This window comes from Sturnira hondurensis, unplaced genomic scaffold, assembly GCF_014824575.4.
Source record: "Sturnira hondurensis isolate 20B ecotype Veracruz unplaced genomic scaffold, ASM1482457v3 Scaffold0023357, whole genome shotgun sequence".
NCBI classification, from domain to species: domain Eukaryota; kingdom Metazoa; phylum Chordata; class Mammalia; order Chiroptera; family Phyllostomidae; genus Sturnira; species Sturnira hondurensis.
Window position 1 is genome coordinate 9,890,707 of NW_028095988.1, and position 7,346 is coordinate 9,898,052.

General features: G+C 41.4%; 1 pseudogene; it reads right to left on the reverse strand.

Moving 5' to 3' along the window:
- On the reverse strand, positions 1-708 carry LOC118980825 (60S ribosomal protein L18-like; annotated as a pseudogene).
- Between the last annotated feature and the right edge of the window lie 6,638 nt (positions 709-7,346).

Here is a 7,346-nt window from a genome sequence, read left to right on the forward strand (position 1 = left end):
ACCATAATTAAAATGCTAAAGGTTAAAGACAAAGAGAAAGCCTTTTATTTTTTCAGCATCCAAAATCTTTTGAATAACAGGGTAAAATCTGAGGTTAGTTTCTGTAGCTGCAGATGGCCCATGGGCCTCTTGCGGGCTCAAACTTCTGGCTGTTGGATGTACATAGATTTTTGTGCGGCTGTGAAAGGTTCATGGGACCTTGTCAAAATGCCTATACACTTCTCTGCCCTTGCAAGGACCACAAAGCAAGATGGTGCCACAGCCCTTGGGGGAGTCCAGGGCCAGGTGGTCAAAGGTAAGGATCTTGCCACTGACCTTCAGGATGCAGCTCTGGGTACAGCTGTTCACACAAAGTGAACACATTTTCAGGTTGGGCACCTTCTGGATATATACATCATCAGTTATAGTTCTTATAATCACAGCGGTTTTGCCCTCCTGATCAGGAAGCTTCATCTTCTGGATCATCCAGGAAAGGGATGGAGGCTACCCATTGCTGCAACCCATGAATAACCTCTTCAGCACCGTTTGGCTGAAGGTGGAGTTGGCTCGTCTGTCCAGAAACCTGTATAGCTTGACCAACAGCCTTAGGCAAATGCCCTGGCTCTTGGGCTCCTTGAGCCAAACCTTTCAGTCTTTGCTGTGGCAGATGTCAACCCCCACGATAGTATCTTCTGCTTGACCAAGGCCAGAAAAAAACAAAGGGAGAATCCTAAAAGCAGCAAGAGAAAAGCAGTTACCTACAAGGAAGTTCCCATAAAACTACCAATTGATTTCTCAACACAAACTCCAGGCCAGGAAGGATTGGCACAAAATATTCGAAGTGATAAAAAGCAAAGACCTATGACCAAAATTACTCTACCCAGCAAAGCTGTCATTTAGAACTGAAAGACAGATAAAGAGCTTTCCAAACAAGAAAAAACTAAAGAAGTTCATCACCACCAAACCAATATTACAATAAATGCTAAAGGAATTTCTTGAAGAAGTAGAAAGAATAAAAAGATTAAAAATATGAAAATAATAAAATGGCAATAACTACATATCTATCAACAATTACTATAAATGTAAGCAGTTAAATGCTTCAACCAAAAGTTACAAGGTGGCTGATGGATATGAAAACAATACCCTTACATATGCTGTCTACAAGAGACTTGCTTCAGATCAAAAGACAAATGGAGACCAAAAGTAGAAGGATGGAAAAAGATATTTCATGAAAATTAAAAAAACAAAAAAATAAAACAAAACAGAACTCAGTTAGCAACACTTATACCAGACAAAATTGACTTTAAAACAAGGGCTATAATAAGAGACAAAAAATAACCCAGCAGTTCCATTTCTGGGTATTTATCCAAAGATATTCAAAACACTAATTCAAAAAGACATATGCATCCATATGTTCATTGCAGCAGTATTTACAATAGCCAAGATACAGAAGCAACCTAAGTGTCCATGAATAGATGAATAAATAAAGAAGTGGTGCATATATTAAATGAAATATGAATCAGACATAAGAAAAAGGATGAAATCTTGCCATCTGCAACAACACAGATGGACCTACAGGGTATTGTGCTGAGTGAAATGAGTCAGACAGAGAAAGATGAATGCAATATGATTTCACTTATATGTGGAGTCTAAACAAAACAAACAAACAAAACAGAAACAAATTCACAGATACAGAGATCATTTTGATGGTTGCCAGATGAGAGGGGGGTAAGGGAGTGGGTGAAAAAAGGGAAGGTATTAAGATATACAAACTGGTAGTTACAATATAGTCATCAGGATGTAAAGTACAGCATAGGAAATACAGTTGATAATATTTTAATAACTACATATGGTGTCAGATTGGTAGTAGATTTATTGGGGTGATCACATCATAAGATATATAAATGTCTAATATAGTGTAAATCTGAAACTAATATAATATATATCAACTGTAATTAAAAATAAGTTATTTTTTTAATGTTATTTGATTTCAAATAAATATTTATAAAAATAAAAAAAGAAATTTGAAATATCAGAAAGAAACTCCAAAAGAGCAAGATTGGGGCTGGGAAAACCTGGGACAGAAATGATGACACACAACCATGAAGCATCTTGTTCCAAAATGTGGGGTAATCACCCAATAACTACATATGTACATAGTTGTGATCTCTTCATTCATCATCCCTCTGGACCCTCTGTCCACTGAGAGAATTGTGCACAGTGCAGTAATTCAAAAAGGAACTAGTGTGTTCAGAGTTGAGGCAAGAACATAGTAAAATAAATCAGCTTATGTCCTTGAAATTCCTTTGCAGGTGCTGAATGTAAACTAGCAGCAGTTAAATTTAGACTTTAAATTTAAAAAAAAAACTCATTCAGCAACATTAACTACAGAAACAGGTAGAAGTTATTGCAAAGTTAAGCAGAGTGAGCTCCAGCCTGGCTTCAGGAAAATGTGGCCAATACTGTAAAGGATGTTCTGTTCCTGCTCCATTGCATTGCTGTCTCAATCTGATGCAAGGTGGCATGAGCCTGTGCAGCCAGTTGTCCCTCATCCATAGTATTTTTTTAATTCATTGATTTTTAGAGAGAGGGAGAGAGCAAAACATGAATTTGCTATGTCACTCATTCGTGCATTCATTGGTGATTCCTGTAAAGACCCTGACCAGAAATCAAACCTGCAAGTTTGGCATATCGGGACAATGCTCTAACCAGCTGAGCTACCCATAGCTATGTGAGACTTGAACATTTACAATAGCTTACAGGTGTTGTATCTCTACATGGCAACTGAAAGGTTAAAACAATTTTCATACACATGTTCAATCAAAAAAGACACAACCAATTACTCAAAGAAACAGTAACTTCTGGCAGCCTGAAGTTAAATGAAAGAAAGAAGATGCTGTCCAAAGCAGGGCATAACTGAAGTCTGTTTATCTGACTGATCTGAAATGTGTTTATGGGAATTTAGAGAAAGTATGATCTCCTTTGATCAGACAAGTAGAAAGCCTCAGTGAGGACATATGCATCATTTACCCATTAAGTGGCTATATGGCAACACAGGTTATAACACAATTAAAGGAATAAAACCAACATATATTAAGGACCGACATTGTGGCGTTTTACACTTAACACCACATTCAGTTCTCCAGAAACCCTGTTTCATATCACTCTTCATATTTTACAGTTGTAGTAACTAACGCTGAGAACTTAAGGACCTGTCCTAAGTCAGACCGATAGTTAAGTGGAAGAAGCATGATACAAGCTCACCCCATCTAACTGCAAAAGCAGCTGAATCCCTCAAATGTCAAAGTGAAAAATGGCACAGATAATAAATGTTTCAGGAACTCAGAGAAGGACTGATCCCTCTGCATTATAGTGGCTAAGGAATCACTGCCATCAAAATATCAGTGTTTTCACATCGAGTTCAAACCCCTCCTTTCCACTATCATAAATCCTAAACAAGACTTCATGCAACATCTACTTCAAGTATCTCCAGCAAATAGGAAATCACTTATCTCTCCTAACCACACAATCAGGTTGTAACAACTCATTATTAGTAAATTCTTCTTTATACCATTTCAACTTCTGTTTGCCAGATGCTGCAGAATTCAATCTGGAAGCCACCTGATCAGAAACAATGTCTGAACTACACCATGAGACTGTTCGGCAAAGTTCTCACTGCCCGCTGGCTTGCACCAGACACCTGACCATGACTAATTCCTCTCCTGAAGACAGATCCCTCTGCAATCACCCTCACCAGAAAAATTATAATTCCACATAATGCCCACTACCTTATTACCCATTCTAAATCAAATCTACACCCATTCACCTGACTGACAGTCTCATTACATGGCCCCTAATGCAAGAAACTCAAAGAGAACTTCCAGTCAAGATGGCAACATAGGTAAACACAGCTCACCTCCTCACACAACATCAAAATTACAACTAAACTATAGAACAACCATCACTCAAAACCATCAGAAATCAAGATGAATGGAAGTCTGACAACTACGGCATTATAGAAACTATATCCATCCAGACTGGAAGGAGGGGTGGAGACATGGAATGGGCTAGTGCTTCAGTCATGAGTGGCGGATAAAAATTTGGGAGGTATATCTCAGGAGAGAGGAGTCCCAGTCCCAAAACAGGCCCTCTAGTCCAGAGATCCAGTGCCAGGATAAGTCCCCACAATTTCTGGCTGCAAAAGCCAGCAGAGATTGAGTTGGTAGAAGAAACTTCTGGAATCCCAAGCAGTTCCTCTTAAAGAACTCACACAATGACTTACTCATATTTACTCCCTCTGAGCTCCATCACCAGAATAGCAACTTAAGAGCCACCAGTGGCATACAGGGAGGAACTGAATTGGCTGGCATCAAGGTGAGAGCCAGGGGACAGCTTTTTCCCAGGCAGAATGGTGGGCAGAGGCCATTGTCCCTTTGCTGAATCCTCCCCCAATATAGTCACAGAGTCAGCAGGTAGGTGGCCTATCTGAGACTCCATTAACATGGCTAACACTGTTTGCCCCTAGACATCCCCTGAGACTCCATCCCACCCAAAACATGGACCCTCCAAGTTGTTAACAGTGACTTCCATGTGAATGACTGGTCTTGGCTCATGCTTCACAACTTCCTAAATTCTCTCAAGCCAGCATCAGCTAGCCTCACTGAGACCCCAGACCTGATACACCTTGCTAAGTGGCCCAGGTCCAGCACAAACAGCAGTCAGCCTAGATTCACAGCTTGGTTTTGCCTGGGAATCTCCAAGACTCAGCACAAGCAGCAACCTTCTCATATTGCTTTACAGTTCAGGCAAGGCAGTCCCGGGCAAAACTCAGATGGGAGCTGCCCTTGGCCTGCACTATCTGGGAAACCCCAGAGCCTGTGCACCCAGTGGATAGCTACAGACCATGATAGAGCACTATCATCCTGCCCCTGTACAGCTTATCCTCCACGGAGGGTGGAGATTTGTGGTCAGTGGTCACTGCCAATCCTTGCAGCTGACTAGCCTAAGTATCTCCATCCCATTGACCTGCCAAAAGCAATCAAGGCTTAACTACAAGAGGAGGGTGTACTCAACGCACATGAAGGATGCACCTCAAGTACCCAGCTTGGGTGATAGGGGAGGCTGTACCACTGTACCCTACAGGACACCTAGTATGTTAGCATGCTACCAGGACAGGAACTCACAGCAGCTTTATCTATCACACAGAAACCATCACAGGGAGGCTGCCAAAACAAGGAGACAAAGAAACATGGCCCAATAAAAGAACAGATCAAACTCCAGAAAAAGAACTAAACAAAATGGAGATAAGCAAGCTATCAGATGCAGAGTTCAAAACACTGGTTATAAGGATGCTCAAGGAACTTAGTGAGGACCTCAACAACATAAAAAATATCCAGTCAGAAGTGAAGGATACACTAATTGCAATAAAAAACAACTCAGAGGGAAACAACAGTAGAATGGATGAAGCCAAGAATCAAATCAATGATTTGCAACACAAGAAAGCAAAAAAAACAAACAATCAGAACAACAAGAAGAAAGAATCCAAAACAAACAAGGATAATATAACCAGCCTCTGGGAAAACTTCAAGCATTCCAACATTCACATAATAGAGGTACCAGAAGGAGAAGAGAAAGAGCAAGAAATGTATTTGAAAAACTAACTTTAAAAAATGTTCCCTAATTTGGTGAAAGAAATAGATATGCCAGTCCAAAAAGCACTGAAAGTCCAAACAAGATGAATGCAAGAGGCCCACTCCAAAACACATCAGAATTGAAATGTCAAAGGTTAAAGATAAAGAAAGAATTCTATAAGCAGCAAGAGAAAAGAAATTAGTTCCCTACAGGGAAGTTCCCATAAGATTGTCAGCTGATTTTTCAAAAGAAACTTTGAAGGCTAGAAGGGATTGGCAAGAAATATTCAAAGTCATAAAAAGCAGGACCTACAGCCAATGTTGCTCTATCCACCAAAGCTATCGTTTAGAATGGAAGGGCAGATAAAGAGCTTCCCAGAAAAAAAAAACAACTAATCAAGTTCATCATCACCCAATCATTATTATATGAAATGTTAAAGGGACTTATTTAAGAAAAATAAGATCAAAACTATGAACAATAAAATAACAAAAAAATACATATCTATCAACAATTGAATCTAAAAAACAAACTAAGCAAACCAGAAGAACGAGGACAGAACAGAATCATGGATACAGAGAGCATTTTGATGGTTGCCAGATGGGAGGGCAGGTGTGGGAACAAGTGAAGAGATGAGGGGATTAAGAAATCCAAATAGCTAATAGCTAATAGCTATGGCTATTAGCTAATAGCTATTAGCTATAGCTATAGCTAATCCCACGGAATAGCCATGGGCCTGTAAAGTACAGTATAGGAATTGGAGAAGCCATAGAATTTAGATGCATGACTGACCCATGGACATAAACAATGACGTGGAGATTGCCTGAGGGAATGGGAGATTGCCTGATGTGGAGATGGCCTGAGTTGCTGGGTGGAGGAAGGGAAAGGGGAAAAAATTTGGACAACTGTAATAGCATAATCAATAAAATATAATTTTAAAAAAGAAAATCGGAAAAAGGAAGTCATTGGGGATGGCGATGGAGTAGGAGGGAGCAGATTCTGCTTCTCCCTACACATGGGAGAAAAACCTGGCCAATCTACGAAGGAACAGAGCAAACGGCCAACAGTACCCCAGCATATATGAAAATAAGAGACCAAAAATTGTAGCAGACACTGAAAAACCAGATTGTGAGGAGAGTGCTGCAGGACAATAAGGTCCTAGAGACCAGCACAGGGACAGGGGTGGCTGCGGCCTCCTGGGGAGTTGCAGGCCTGCCACAGAGTCCTTGAGAGAGAGCTGGGTCAACTGCTCCCTCCCTCCCTGGCCAACCAGGGTTTGAGCAGCACCAGGAGAGACCTGGTTGCTTGAAGTTGCAGAGAGGGGAATAAGGACAAAGAAGCAAACACACAAAGGCCATGATCACCTGCAGAGTCTGTGGTTGCAGGCTTGGGAGAGTTGACAGCCCTGCAGAGACGCTCACTGACTCTGATAGTCACTGGTCTGGCTGGAGACCTGGGCTGTACTGAGTGGCAGGCTTGAATAGGAGGAATTTCTCAAAAAGAAAAACTGTTTGGGGAACTCTCCTGCAACAACCGCTCAGCCTACTCCCCACCCAGCCAGGCAGCAACAATCTGAGGTTAGGCGGAAGGCCCTGCATTCCCTCTTACTACTGGGAAGGGTTTGTGCCCAAACCCACAGACTGAGGCAGCCTGGCCAGGCGTGCATGCTGCACCCCAGCCCACAGCGATCACTCCTGGGGAAAGTGCTCCAAAGAAGACCTGGGTCCCCAGCGTGGGGT